We start from the raw sequence: 16259 nt of genomic DNA, 5'->3' as shown, positions 1-16259 counted from the left end.
GGTGTGGGGCTAAGTGACACTGAGTTAGAAGAGAAGGTTCTAGTTCTTTTTTCATCAGGCTTGGTGTTCTCTGCCTATTGAAGCAAACTCATGTGCAACTGTGTAATTGGAGCCCTGATATCCTCTGATGCTTAAGTCTGAAGCCAATGGACTCATTATTATCATTATTTTGACCCCGATAATGCCTTCTGTGGCACTCCCTCACCTTGGTTTCTGCTGATTGCAGAACCTTGCAGAATCTGCCTGGTTCTCTATCTGACGTGGAGATCCTCCCTCAGACTCTGGTAGGGGGAGGAGGTATCTTGCCCATCCACAGTACAAATCTTTGCAGGCCCGTTGACTCTCAACTCATCCATGGGACATGAGATCGAGGGTAGCTTGGGAATGTCGAAACCTAGGGCCCTCTGTGCCACCAGTTACCTTGATCTGTCAACGCCTCAGTTTGCTACAGACATTTGGTGAGGTGGTCTCCTCCTTGAACCCTAATCAGAGAGTAGGGACACTCTCTGCCCTCTTCCTAGTGGTACCTAGAGACAGGACACACTCATGCTTGTCTCTCTCCTACATCCCACTTTCCTTCTCTCTTTAATGCCTCAGGGCAAGAAGAGGAACTCTTACTTCTCTAGTATCATTCAATCTCTATATAATAAAAGTAACCTGGCACTTCAAGGTAGGTGGAAGGTCATTTCTATGCTGGAGGAGAACTCTATACCCTACGTCTTTCAGCCTCTGCTTCAATGAGGCACAGAGAGAGCAAAGCAATCTTGCAAATCCCCTCTCAAGAACATAGGCTGGCTGGAAACACTATCATCTCAACACATAATATTGATAGTGGCAAAACTATTGTCTCAATAGCCCCGAGTTGCATGCTGGAAGCTAAACATTGTGCGGTTCCTTCACCAAGAATCCCTTCTATATCAAATCCCAACCTTTTTACTTATCCCCAAAGCACTGTCATCTGTCATGCCCAGGGTAGATGGATGCTTTGGGCAAGACCGATTGAAAGTCTTGTGCTCAGAAGGCAAAAGAGACAGCTCATAAATACTATTCAAAATATTATTTTTATTACAAATGTCTTCATATTCTTCTGAATGGAATATTTACAAGACAAGCTATCTTTTCTCCTGCAAAAAGGGTAACCAACTATCCTGGTTGGCCTGGGAATCAAGACTTTCTCAGGATGTGAGACTTTCAGTGCTAAAACTGGGGCAGTTCTGGGTAAACTGAGGCAGTTGTTCACCCCCATCTGCAAATGTTGAGCAACTCTGAGGATAATATTTTTGTGTTAATATCTTGACAAAGTCTCTGTGGCTTTACTTGCCCTGAAAAAACTTTCTGTTCCTACAAGAGGTGATAGAGTAGAGGAGATGAATGAGAAGGGGAGCAAAGTCTTATCAGAGTTAATTTGCTGCTTATTGGTAAACGTTTCAGTCACCCCTCTCCTGGCCAAGGCACAATGGCTAATTTCTGTGGAGTTGTTAGATGCAGCCCACCATCATTTATTCGGACAGTAAACTGCTTTATTTTGTCCAGTGAACTGCTAGTTTAGGTTCTTAACTTCATTTTAGAGTTGCTCTCTGCTCATTTAGTCAACATGTATTTCCAATTGTGATTTACTTGTAAAATAATTACTATTACAATGGATTTATATATTTTAGTAGTGCTTGCATTTTCCAATTGTTCTAATAAGTTTTGTTTTACTTTCATGTTGGTGGGTTTATGGTCATAGTTGCCTGGACAACAATATATAAATTTAGAGGGTAATCCGGTTGTTTAAACTTAGCTTTTTACATTCTGCTAAATATTGCAACAGAGTATATCTTTCTTTAAAGAGTGACTACAACACTACTACTTAATAACTATTTTGTATATATGTAATCATTTTAATACTTGGTCATATGCTTCACTCCTTCTCTCTCTCTCTTCTTTTTTCCTTTTTATCTGGAACTAGCCTTGCTGAACGGCTTAACCAGTATCAAAATAACTTAGATGCTATGTAAAAGTTTCAAATTCCTGCACTTCACCAAAGACCTAAAGAATCAGAATTTCTGAGGGCTAGGGTAGTTTTCACAAGCCACTTGGGCACCTTCATGTTTGAGAACCACTGGAATATAGGCACACCTCGGAGATAATGGGGATTCGGTTCCAGACCACTGCAATAAATAGAATATTGCAATAAAGTGAGTCACACAAATTTTTTTTCTTCCCAGTGCATAAAAAAGTTATGTTTATGCTATGCTGTTGTCTGTTAATTGTGCAATAACATTATGCCTAGCAAAATAATGTACATACCTTAAATAAAAAATACTTTGTTGCTAAAAAATGCTAATTATCATCTGAGCCATCAGTGAGTCGTAATCTTTTTGCTCGGGGTGGGGGGCGGTCTTGCCTTTATGTTGATGGCTGCTGACTGATCAGAGTAGGGGTTGCTGAAGGTTGAGGTGGCTGTGGCAATTTATTAAAATAAGACAGCAATGATGTTTGCCATATTGATTGACTCTCCCTTTCACAAACGATTTCTCTGTAGCATGCAATGCTGTTTGATAGCATTTTACCCACAGTAGAAATTCTTTCAAAATTGGAGTCAATCTTCTTAAACCCTGCCACTGCTTTATCAACTAAGTTTATGGAGTATTCTAAAACCTTTGTTGTCGTTTCAACACTCTTCACATCTTCACCAGGATTAGAGTCCATCTCAAGAAACCAGTTTCTTTGCCCATCCATAAGAAGCAACTCCTCATCTGCTTTAAAATTTTATCACAAGATGGTAGCAATTCTGTCATATCTTCAGGCTCCACTTCTAATTCTAGTTGTCGTGCTATTTCCACCACATCGGCAGTTACTTCCTCCACTAAAGACTGGGACTCTAAAAGTCATCCATGAGGATTGGAATCCACTTCCCTTAAACTCCTGTTAATGTTGCTGTTTTGACTTCTTCCCATGAATCATGAATGTTTTTAATGGCATCTAGAATGATGAATCGTTTCCAGAAGGTTTTCAATTTACTTTGCCCAGATCCATCAGAGGAATCACTATCTATGTCAACTACAGCCTTACAAAATTTATTTATAAAATAGTAACACTTGAAAGTTTGAAATTACTCCTTTATCCGTGGGCTGCAGAATGGGTGTTGTGTTAGCAGGCATGAAAACAACATTCATCTCATTGTACATCTCCACCAGAGCTCTTGGATGACCAGGGGCATTGTCAATGAGCAGTAATAATTTGAAAGGAATCTTTTGTTCTGAGCAGCTGGTCTCAATAGTGGGCTTAAAATATTCAGTAAACCATGTTGTAAACAGATGTACTGTCATCCACGCTTTGTCGTTCCATTTACAGAACACAGGCAGAGTAGATTTAGCATAATTCTTAAGGGCTCTGGGATTTTCAGAATGGTAATTGAGCATTGGTTTCAACTGAAAGTCCCCAGCTGCATTAGCCCCTAATAAGAGAGTCAGCCTGTCCCTTGAAGCTTTGAAGCCAGGCACTGACTTCTCCTCTCTAGCTGTGAAAGTCCTAGGTGGCATCTTCTTCCAATAGAAGGCTATTTTTTCTACATTGAAAATCTGTTGTTTAGTGTAGCCACCTTCATCAATTATCTGAGCTAGATCCTCTGGATAACTTGCTGCAGCGTCTACATCAGCACTTGCTGCTTCACCTTGCACTTTCGTGTTATAGAGATGGCTTCTTTCCTTAAATCTCATGAACCAACCTCTGCTAGCTTCAGACTTTTCTTCTGCCTCATCCTCGCCTCTCTCAGCCTTCATAGAATTGAAGAGACTTAGGAGATTGCTCTGGATTAGGCTTTGACTTAGGGGAATAGTGTGGCTGGTTTGATCTTCTATCCAGACCACTAGAACTTTCTCCATATCAACAATAAGGCTGTTTCACTTTCTTATCATTCACGTGTTCACTGGAGTAGCACTTTTCATTTCCTTCAAGAACTTTTCCTTTGCATTCACAACTTGGCTAACAGTTTGGCATGAGAAGCCTAGCTTTTGGTCTGTCTTGGCTTTCAACATGCCTTCCTCACCAAGCTTAATGATTTCTAGTTTTTGATTTTAACTGAGAGACGTGTGACTGTTCCTTTCACTTGAACACTTAGAGGCCATTGTAGGGTAATTAATTGGCCTAATTTCAATATTGTTGTGTCTCAGAGAATAGGGAGGCCCAGGAGAGGGAGAGAGACAGGGGAATGGCTGGTTGATGAGGCAGTCAGAACACACAACATTTATCAATTAAGTTCACTGTCTTACGTGGGTGTGGTTCGTGGTGCCCCAAAATAATTATAATAGTAACATCAAAGATCTCTGATCACAGATCACCATAATAGATATAATAATAATGAAAAAATTTGAAGTATTTTGAGAATTACTAAAATATGACACAGAGACATGAAGTGAGAAAATGCTTTTGGAAAAACAGTGCCAATAGACTTGCTTGACGCACGGTTGCCACAAAACCTTCAATTTGTATAAATTACAGTGTCTGTGAAGTGCAATAAGATGGCGAATGCCTGCACTATGCAAATAACTAGGACCCATCAAACACCTGGTTGCAGTTGCTCTAACTGCAGCCATGGTGTCTGGGTGTGTGTTGGGCTAATAACATAAGCTCTCTGATGGTTTATTCTTCTACTATATGGAAATAGAATGTATCCTGTACAGTCACCTAGACTGGGAGTTTCTGAAGCCTAAAAGGCAATAATTGACCATTACTTCTCCGTGTCTTCTAATGATAACCCCCTTGGAGGAACAGTGTCCCATTTCTCATCCCCAAAGTAGGAAAGTCTTGGGTTAATATTATGTGCAGGTTAAAGGGGGATTGCACAGAGAAGTTGAAATATTTTATAGCATCTTTTTGTACACATAAAGTCGTTAACACAGAGCTAACTACTAAGAACAACTGGGTAATTTATAATAGCTACAATCATACTTTTGGCTAAAATGACTGAGTGTGTTTATGTAGGAGGCTCTATGCAAAACTCACTATGTGTGTGATCTCATTTAAAACTCACAGCATCCCTGTGAGGCAGAAATTCTTATCCCCACTTTACTGATGAAGAAACAGCTTAGGGAAATTATAGTTTACTCAGGGGCACACTGCCAGCAAGCGGTGGCGCTGAGTCTCAACTGCAGGCCTGTCGTACAGTCCAGCCTCTGCTCGTCACCATGCCACCATCCGGCACCCCCTGCCGCTTCCCCTTTCATTCTAGCACTGACTTAGCACAGCCGGACCTTTCTATCACAGGGAGTGAGAGAGGGATATGGAAACAGGAAGGAGCATGGTGTGTTTGTGCCAGCCACAGAGAGGAATGGAGTTTTTGTGAAAACATGTTTAAACGAGAATTGAAAATAAAATAAAAAATACATGCAAACGCAAGGCCTTATTCCTGTGGTTATTAGAAGTGTAAATGCTATGAAAATGTCATTATGTTTCCTTAGCATCCATAATGCTCAGGGATTTTCTACATGAGATGCTTTCTCAGCAGACGAGTTTTCATATCTTCCTTAGGTCACGTTTGCCAGTGAATGTGTTGTTTTTACCTTCCTTTTTACTTTAAATGTCAACCCTTAAACAAGAAGCCTGTATCTTGATCAATGTACATTTCATCAAACGTTAGCTCATCCTGCCTGTCTCCTGGAATTAGTGAGTTTGAGTTTTATGAATGTCAGGCCTTTTCCTGGCTACCTGTAAGTGTGGAAGAGCTAATTTTATCTCTACAGCTCTAATTCATTTTGTCTTATTTTAGCTTTGCTCCTGCCTCAGTATTGTTTGGCAAATGCTAAGTGGGGGTCTGCATGGAATAACGGAAGAGCCGAGGCATCTTGGCCTGACTGTGGTGAGCTTCCCACAGTCAGCCTGTCTGGCTCCAGAGACCACTGCATTTGTGTTTGGATTCAGGCACAGTAAAAATAACTCTGGAAGTTTTGGTGAGAAAATCTAATGACATAGACCAGGAAAATAAACAAAATAAAATATCTCTTGAAATTTCCATTATTTATGGGATCAATAAATGTAGAATTATGTTTAAGTATACATTGTTATTCACACCATGTTAACATTATGTTAAATTTCTTGATCACTAAAAAATGAGCCAAATACAGTACACTAAATTTATTGAAGCCAATTATATTTTATAGGAGTTCAATAGTTACTAGGATTGGAGTCAAATTTTCCATGACTAGTTAAGCTGGTATTATACAAGGAATGACTCCATGTGCAGCTATATCCAAGCATAGCTTTATATATTCTGGATGCTTTCCTTCCCCTGATAAAGAGGGCTACAATATTTATTAGGTCTCAAAGTCTACAGGTGATTGGCATTTGGTATTTCTAAACACTTTCTACAAAAACAGGTGATGTTCAAACCTAGTCTACCTGGTGCTACTGGATCAGAACCCATATCATGTCCAGGAGAAGCCCTGGCCCTTTCCATGGCATGATGAGGAAACTAACTAGGGGACTTGACATATCTCTGTCTTTCTGATTCTGCTCAGGTGGCTTTTCTGTTTCTCTAAACAAGGTATTTAATAATCTATACAATGTGAAATTGTAGGATTCATTTTGCACCCCTGAAGGACTGGTGGCAATCTTGAAAAGCTCATTTTGGCTTTGCAACTAGGTTACTGGTTTGAAGCCCTTTATATGGTAACACTGTCAAGCATGACTTTTAGCAAAGATCTCCTTGGAGTGTGGTAGAGTGATGACACAGAAAAAAGCTTCAGATTTTGAGTCAGGTCCACTTATTCCACAACCATTTAATGGGTGCTGTTTATGTACTAGTCACAGAATCAGATCTTAAGTCCCTTCTCCAAAAAGAGTTTGCAGTATAGTTGATGTGGTTTTGATTCCTGCTTCTATGAACTTTGGCAGCTTTAGAAATATTCCTTAATATCTTTGATCTGTGGTTTCCTCATCTGTAAAATGGAAATAATATTATCTTTGTCACAAGTATTTGTTTTTTAATTGAGTGAAATATTGCATGTAAACTCCTAGCATAATGTACAGTTAAGCAGTCAGCAAACGTGGGGACTGTAGATGTCTGGAGACAGACAGCCTTGGGTTTAAATTCTAGATCTTCCTCTCATGTTCTATGTAACCTGAGCCTGTTACATACAAAGCAATTTGCTTCTTCGTTTGTTACTGATCTTTTAATTCATAGATTGTACGTAACTAACAGAGAGCTTTCTATCGAAGGACTGAGCTGAGCAATTGACAGACATCACTCTGTCAATCTTACTGAGTCGTGTACATTGTTCTCCATCCTCTACAGATGAGGAAACTTAATCAGAGAAGTAACACTCCAGAAGCAGAGCTTCTTACCATTGCACTAGACTATTGTAGAGACTGAGAGAGCTGGAGTAGCACAGATACCTAGCACAACATTTGGAATATCGCAGAAGCTGGAAAAGTAGTCGCGTATCCACAACTTCTGTCTAATAATAGATTCTCAAAATGCTTTTCATCCACAAGAGTTTGGTCTGTGCCCAGAGAAGTAATAAATACACATGAGGTTTACATGACATTTGGCTTCAAATAATGAAATCTGTGACACAAACACTTGTACTTCGGTGTGGTATTTAAATATGTGCATTCGTTTCATGGACCAATCTTCTGAGCGCTTAGCTAATGCTACATTCTCGGAAGCGTGCATCCGTTGAGTCAGATAAAAGGTAAAATGGCAAAATTTATTACAGAATGTATTTCAACTACATTTTCCACTGGGACAAAGTTATAGGTAATTGCACAATTTTAGTTTCTCCAGGCAGTAGGTCTGTAAGAAAGAGTTGTTTAGAGCACCCAGAAACAAAAATCATATTTCAGTGGCATTTCAAGTAAAAGTCTCCCCTTCCCAACGCTGTAAAAAAGGACTGTGTATTAAAGGAGAAATTTTAAATGCCACTGGAGACTTTTGAAATAGTGGAGACCATATGAAGAGTGCTTTACTACAGAGTCTTTAAACACAGGTCTTCATGGTGACCGCAGCATATAAATGGAGAGAGAGAGAATTAATTTGTCGTACAGTGGAGCAGAAAACTCGCATCTGTTCTTTCTACAACCCAGTACCCGCCGTTTATTAATGCTGTTCTCTGCACTGTCAGGTGTACGCAATTAACTTACACAGACTGGCTTCTGTGGGAATAGACAGACACTGTGTTTATTAGGGGAATATACTTGTTTTGGCTCCTTTAACATCAGAGAAAAAGAAATACAATACTATCTATGCTTTATGTAGACTAAGACACTGTAAATTTACAGTCACAATGTAATTTTAGCACCAAAATAATATTCAAAATTTTAAGTAATAAGTAAAAGTTCAGGGTGTTTTTTTTCCCTTTAATCAACCAGGAATAGATCACTTGGAGTGGGGTTCAATATAGTTATTTCAATTTTTTTTGTGAATGATTCATTGCTAAACATATTGGTTACCCACGTCACTGATAATCTGGAAATGGAAAAAAAAAAAGAAAATGATTCTGCTTTTGACATTAAACACAGAAACTAATGCAGATACATAATCACGCGTGTGTTACTCATCTGAGGTGCTATTCTCTGAGCTCTGATGACCTTATAAGTAAGAAGAAGGTGTGTTTTTTGTGGATCCCCGGTGTTATGACCAGGAAGTATAATGTGTAACCCCGTATTTTTCATGGATTTTCTATTTTTATTTCAACTTCATTTTCTAGCTCTTCCACAGATAAAAAGAGTTTGCTTCTTCCCACTCACGTTGATTCTGATTGAGTTAAAGTGAGAGAAAGCATTAAGAAGCCAAAGCACAGAGCTGATCACTTTCTCTTTCTCCTGAAGCACTTTTTTTTTTAGGAAGATTGGCCTTGAGCTAACATCTGTTGTCAATCGTCCTCTGTTTTTTCCTTTTTTTCTCCCTGAAGGACCCCAATACATAGTTGTATACCCTAGTTTTAGGTTCTTTTAGCTGCTCTATGTGGGATGCCGCCTCAGCATGTAGTGATGAGCAGTGAGTAGGTCCGTGCCCAGGATCTGAACCAGCGGACCCCAGGCTGTCGAAGCAGAGCGCAAGAACCCAACCGTTATGCAACTGGGCCGGCCCTTCTTCTGAGGCATTTCTGTTCTTAGGCTTCCAGGAGACACAAATTCTCATTTTCATTCTACCCCAGTAGTCACTCTTTCATCCCTGTGATGGAGTACTCCTGGGTACCAAAAATAGACTAATCCAAGGCTCCAACCTCAGATCTCTTTTGTATCCATTCTCATGGTTTTAAATACTATCTATATGCTGGTGACTCCCAAGTTTGTTTCAATGGCTTTGGCATTTATTCCTAATTCCAGAATTCTACAAATTGTTTGATAACATCTCATTTAGATGTATAATCAGCATATCATTTCTGATATATTCAAAATGGAACCCTTGATTCTTTCCCAGTTGCAGTAATTGGCCCAACCATTCACCTGGTGATAACCAGATAACCCTAGAAACATATGGACTCTTCTTCCTCTCACACATCTGGTCTGTTAGCAAAAGGTCACCAAAAAAGATCCCCAATCCTACTTCTTCCATTTATTTTACATACAGCCTATTCTAAGCCTCCTCCCTCCCTCACTTGGCTCTATGCAGGATCTTCCTAGCTGGTCTCTTTGCTTCTCCTTTTGTGCCGAAACCCACATCGTCTATTTTCTTTTCCACTCAACAGCCCAAAAGAGCCTTTCAAAACTTCAGATAACTGCCCCATCAAATAACTGCCCTGCTCAAATTCTCCAGTGACTTTCCATCACACTTGGAATAAAATGCAAGAGGCACCACATGACCTGACCCCCCATTCATCCCCAGATGTCTTGGTGTTCCTCTCCTACCGCTCTCCCCTCACTTACCTTCTCTTCCTGAGGCACGCTGCCCTCCTTGCCTGCTCCTGCCTCAGGAATTCTGTACCAGCTGTTCTGTTTGAATAGGGTGGTTTTTCCCTAGACAATCGCTTTGTTCACTCCCTTTCTTCATTCATGTCTCCATTAAAATGTCACCTCCTCAGAGAAGCTTTTCCTGACCATCTTTCACAAGTATATCTGCCTCATTTTTAACCCTTGAGCTCTTATCACTGGCATCATATGTGCATCTGCTTATTGACTATATTTGCATTAGATGTAAGAGGAGGCACTTAATTTTAATTTATTTTATTTACATCCTAGCGTCCAGAATTGTGCGTGGTAGAAAATGAGTGCTCAATAAATATTTGCTAGATGAAAAGAATAAAAGGATGAATAAACATACAATGAGATTATTCTATCTGCATAAATTTTATTCAGGGTAAGGTCTTTCATAAATCTACTTTTATCAGATGGCATTATTAAAAGTCAAAATTTGGTTAATATTTAATTCTTAAGATTATTACCAATTAACAAATGGAAATCAGAAAATATTCTAAGTCAAATTCTCCCATTCGGTAACCAAAAATAACTAGTGCTTTATGAAATCTCTCCTTCCATAGGGGCTATGTAGACATTGCCTGAGACTGATATTTACCAAGTGCTGTGAAGTTTTCCTGCTTGAGCAGACAGTAAACCAACCCTTTGGGAACAATATTGGCCAGGTTGCCTTTGAAGCTTTTCAAACAATAAATAAAATACTGTACCGCAGAGAGGGATCTATATATGACGGAAAAAGAGAATAGAGATTATTTGTAAAGGTTGAAAAACATCCTGTGTTCTGCAATATTAACCCAGAATTTACTCATCACTTCCCTTCTTCAGTTCTTTATGTGTCTCAGATTTGAGAAGATAATTTATATACAATTTTTCTCTATGCAAGTGCTGTTTCTAGCCGTCCCTTCCAAACCAGACTGATGGTTGTGAACAGCAAAGCCAGTTTATGCGTGACGAATTCCTGAATGAATCCTGCCTCACAACACACCCTGCCCAGAGATGTCTTTATAAACTTCACTGCTTCCTCCTCTGCACCCTGCTCTGTGCCACTCACAACTTCTTGGGAACTAATTTGCAAAACAAATTGCATCCTGACAAGTAAAATAAATTCCTGTCTGGATGATTTGGCAGAATATTGAACTACGTATTATTTTAAAGAAATATTTTTTTAGAAAATTCCTGCCAAATAAGTCCTATTTATGTCTCATCATCTCGTGTTTCTTTTGTCTCAAACCTTGATGGAATTCATTAAGAAAACAAAACAATCCTAAATGGAAAGGCACCTAATAACAGCTTCAAAACTCATGAAGAAAAAACTGACAGGGCTGAAATAAGTGGAAAAATCCACAATTATAGTGGGACATATCTACAGTAATTGTAGAACAACAAGATTTAAACTATCAGTATCAAACAACATTTTCAAGCAAATTGACATAATTAACATTAATAGAACACGCTAACAGCAGCAGAAAACATTCATTTCAAATGCACAAGAAACATTCACCAAGATGTAACATATTTAAGGCCATACAACAAGTATCAACAGATTTAAAAGAATTGAAATTACGTAAAGCATGTTCTCTGACCGCACCAGAATTGAGCTAGAATCAATAACAAAATGATATCTGAAAAAATCCCTAAATATTTGGAAATTCACAAGCATACTTCTTAATAACACATGGATCAAAAAAGAAATTACAGGTAAAATTAAAAAAAACAAAAAGGAAAACATCTGCAACCAAACAAAAATGAAAGAAAAAAACTCCCAAATCTGGAGTGTAGGCAGAGAGAAATTTATAGTGTTTTATGCTTACATAAGAAAGGAAGAAAGTTCACAAATCAATGATGTAAATTTCCAGCTTAACAAGCTAGGAAAAGAAGAAAACATTAAATCAAAAGTAAGCAGAAAGGTAAAGATAAGAATAGAAAGCAATAAACAGAAAACATAAAACAATAGAGAAAACAAATGAAGTCAAAAGCTGGTTCTTTGAAAAGACGAGTAAAATTGATGAAACTCTAGCCAGACTGATTAAGAAAAAGAGATTATAAAAATTACCAATATTAGGAATGAAAGAGGTTATAACACTATAGATCCTATAATATTAAAAGAATAATAAAGGCATATTATTAACAATTTTATGCCAATACAGTCGACAAATTATATGAAATGGCTAATTCCATATGAAAAAGAAAAACTACCAAAGTTTATTCAGGAAGAAATAGTTGCACTTCTATTAAAGGACTTGAAGTTGTAGTTAAAACTCTTCTCATAAGGAAAACTCCAGGTCCATATGCTTTATTGGTAAATTTCATTAAACATTTAAGAAAGAAAGAATACCAATTCTACACAAAGTCTTCCAGAAAATAGCATACGAGTAATCACTTTCCTACTCATTCTATTAAGCCAAAACCAGACATTACCAAAGAGAAAACTTCAGACATATATTTTTCATGCGCATAGGCACAAAAACTCTTGACAAAATATTAGCAACTTGATTTCACCAATACATAAAAGTGATAATGTATCCTGACCAAGTGTAGTTTATCCAGGAATGCAAAGTTGGTTTATTACCAAAAAGCAACCAATGAAATTTATCATATTAACAGACTAAAAGAAATAAAATAAAATCATAGGATGATTTCAATAGATGAAGAAAAAGCATATAACAAAATTCAACATATATTAATGATGTGGAATGGAACTATTCAACTTGATAAAAGGCATCAAATGAAAAGCTAGTATAATACTGAAAGGCAAAAGATAGAATGATTTTTTTCCTAAGATTGGGAACAAGGCATTGCTGTCTGCTCTCATATTTCTTTTAAATTTTGTACTGGAGGTATTAGCTGGTAATATAATGCAAAAAACATTAAATTAAAATAAAATGCATGTATGTTGTGAAGGACAAAGTAAAACTGTCTTTATTTACAGATGACATCATTAAGGAATCTAAGAAGAAGCTACTAGAAAAAAAAAGTGATTTTATCAAGTTCCCAGGACACAAAGCAACTATTTAAAAAACCCAACTGTTTTCTACAGATTAGCACATATTAATGGGAGTGTATACACTCAAAGTACTTAGTGGCTGGAGAAAGTGCCTGTACAGTCAACGTTTTTCTCATCATGTCTGCCGTGTTCTGCCACTGGGCCATGCGATTAGAAAGGATGACATGACTGCAGGGAAATTATTTGACTTGGAGTGATAGGTCTCTTTTGCTCATGTGGAATGGATATTCATTTTTATCTTTAACTTCAGTCTTCAGGGAAAAAATAATGTTTATATTACTTCAGAACAAATAAAACTGACAATTTGCCAATCATGTTTCAGTTTCCTATTGCTGCTGTAATAAACTATCACAAATTTAGTGACTTAAAACAACATAAATTCATTATCTGATAATTCTAGAGGTCAGAAATCCAAAATCAGTTTTTCTAGTCTCAAATGAAGGCACTGACAAGCCTGCGTTTTTCCTGAGGGCTCTGGGGAGAATCTGTTTCCTCGTCTTTTTTTTAGCTTCTAGAGGCTGCCTACATTCCTTGACTCATGTCCCCTTCCTCCAACTTCAAAGTCAGCAGCATAGCATCTTATCTCCTCTCTGACATCTGCTTCTGTCCTTACCTTTCCTCTTTTGAACTCTGACCCTCCTTCCTCTCTCTAATAGACTCTTATGACTACATTATTCCACGAAGATAATTCAGGATAATTCTCCCATCTCAAGATCCTAACTTAATCAAATCTACAAAGACCTTTCTATCACATAAGATACTGTATTCACAGTATTTGAGGATTAAGATGGAGACATCTTGGGACGTCACTATTCAGCATACCACGTTTCACTCTCTGCGCCTGGAAGATTCGTATCCATCTGACACGAAAATGCATTTACCCCAATCCAAGGTCTCAAAAATCTCAACCCATTCAGTATCAACTCAAGACCCAAATCTCATCATTTAAATCAGGTATGTGTGAGGTTCTGAGTGTAATTCATTCTGGGGAAAAATTTCTCTCCGTCTTTAGACCTGTGAAACTAGAAATAAGTTATTTGTTTCCAAAAAACTTTGGTGGGATGTGTATAGGATAGCAATCGTAGACATTCCCATTCAAAAAGAGAGAAAATGAAAGGAAAAAAGGAGTTATCTATATGAGAAATCTCTGTACCTTCCTCTCAATACTGCTATGAAACTAAACCTGCTCTAAAAAAATAGTCTTAATTTGGAAAAAAAAGGGAGTTACTATTCCCAAGAATTTTGAAATCCCCGCGGGCAGACTCCATTAGGTTGCAAGGATGGGAGATGATCCTCTCTAGCTCGCAACTTCAGCCTCTTGGCTCGCAGTTCACACCTTGGAGTCATCCTTCCTTTCACATGAAGAGGAGCACATGTCTGCAGATGAGTAGTTTTATGAGCCTGTTTCCTCCCGGTAGAATTTTGGGAGTCCTGCAGCCTTTTTTCATTTTGTTCTCTCTCTGCTCCTTTCAGTCCAAGCTGTCAGTGTTCCTGTTGGTATAACATTCCCAGAAACTTGTGAGTCTCAAGTATATATCACAGGAATTCACTGTATTGAACAAGAGGCTCGGCTGCAGATCTTTTCTGGATAATCGCCTCTCTTATTTTGGCTTCTGCTGAGAAGACTAAGATTGAAGAATCACATGCCTAATCTCCTCAAAGAGACTTCTGTGTGATTTCGCACTCGGAGCTTTCAATATTGTGAGGTACTGGCAAAAGGTTGTCCAGCTACGCCCTTGACTTTCACTCCGGAGCACATTTGCCCGACAGTGAATTTACTAATTTTAGCTTCTTTTGCAATTTGGTTAGGCTGAGAATTTCCCATATTATCAAGTCCTTATTCCTTTTCTGCTTAACATTCTTCCTCCAATTTATCCCTTTCCTGTAGCATTTTGGTATGAGCAAGAAGAAACCACATCACACCTTCAACACTTTGTTTGGAAATCTCAGCTAAATATCCAAGTTCATTGCTTTCAAGTTCTGCTGTCAGCACAACTAAAAGCCACAATGCAGCTAAGTTTTCTGCCATTATATAACAAGGATTTCTTTTCCTTCAGTTTCAGGAACAGCTTCCTGATCCTCATTTCCCTCTAAGCATTCACCAGTTGTGCCTTTAACATTTCTGTTTCTACCAACTCTCTTCTTACGGCAGTATATTTATTTTCTAAGAAAATATAGGTTTTCTCTACCATGCTCTCTTTCTTCTGAGCCCTCACTTGCAACATCTTTAGTGTCCATATTTCTACCAACAGTCTATTCAAAGCAACAGAGGCAGACGGCAGGCAGGAGAAGATGCTACGCTGCTCACTTTGAAGGTAGAGAAAGAGACCACAGCCAAGGAATGTAGGTGGCTTCTAGAAGCCAGAAAATGCAAGGAAATAGATTCTCTCCTAGAACCTACAGAAGGAATACAGGCCTGTTGACACCTTGATTTTAGCCCAGTGGGACTGATTTCACATGTATGACCTCCACAACTGTAAGATAACAAACTAGTGTTGTTTTAAGTGATTAAGTCTGTGGTAATTCATTATAGTAGCAATAGGCAACTAATATAATCCATGTACAGTGGTCCCTCATTTACCTACAGTTTTGCTTTTCAGTTTCAGTTACTTGTGGTCAACCTCAATCCAAAAATACTAAATGGAAAATTCCAGAAATAAACAATCCATAAGTTTTAAATTTCACTCTGTTCTGAGTTGCATGATGAAATCGCACGCCATCTGGCTCCATCCTGCCCAGGATGTGAATCATGTCTTTGTCCAGCAGATCCACGCTGTATACACTACTCGTCCATTAGTAACCTTCTGGGTTATTAGATCAACTCTCGAGGTATTGCAGTGCTTGTGTTCAAGTAACCCTTATTTTACTTAATAATGGCCCTAAGCAAAGGAGTAGTGATGTTGGTAATTCAAATATGCCAAAAAGAAATTGTAAAGTGCTTCCTTTAAGTGAAAAGGTGAAAGGTCTCAACAAGTAAAGAAAAAAAATCCTATGTAGAGGTTACTAAGATCTACGGTAACTTTTATCACAGTACAGGCATACCTCAGAGATATTACAGGTTTGGTTCCAGACCACTGCAATAAAACAAATATCACAATACAGCGAGTCACACTAATTTTTGATTTCCCAATGCATATAAAAGTTATGTTTATACCATAGTGTAGTCTATTAAGTGTGCAATTCATGCAACATTCTCCAGGATAGATCACATGTTAGGCCACAAAACAAGTCTCAGTAAATTTAAGAACACTGAAATAATAACAAGCATCTTTTCTGACCACAACAATATGAAACTAGAGATCAACTATAGGAAGAAAATCAGAAAAGCAAGAAATATGTGGAGATTAAACAAAAT

The sequence above is a fragment of the Diceros bicornis genome, chromosome 25 (genome assembly GCF_020826845.1).
Source record: "Diceros bicornis minor isolate mBicDic1 chromosome 25, mDicBic1.mat.cur, whole genome shotgun sequence".
In the NCBI taxonomy this organism is placed as follows: Eukaryota; Metazoa; Chordata; class Mammalia; order Perissodactyla; family Rhinocerotidae; genus Diceros; species Diceros bicornis.
Note: the sequence above shows the minus strand (reverse complement) of the source record.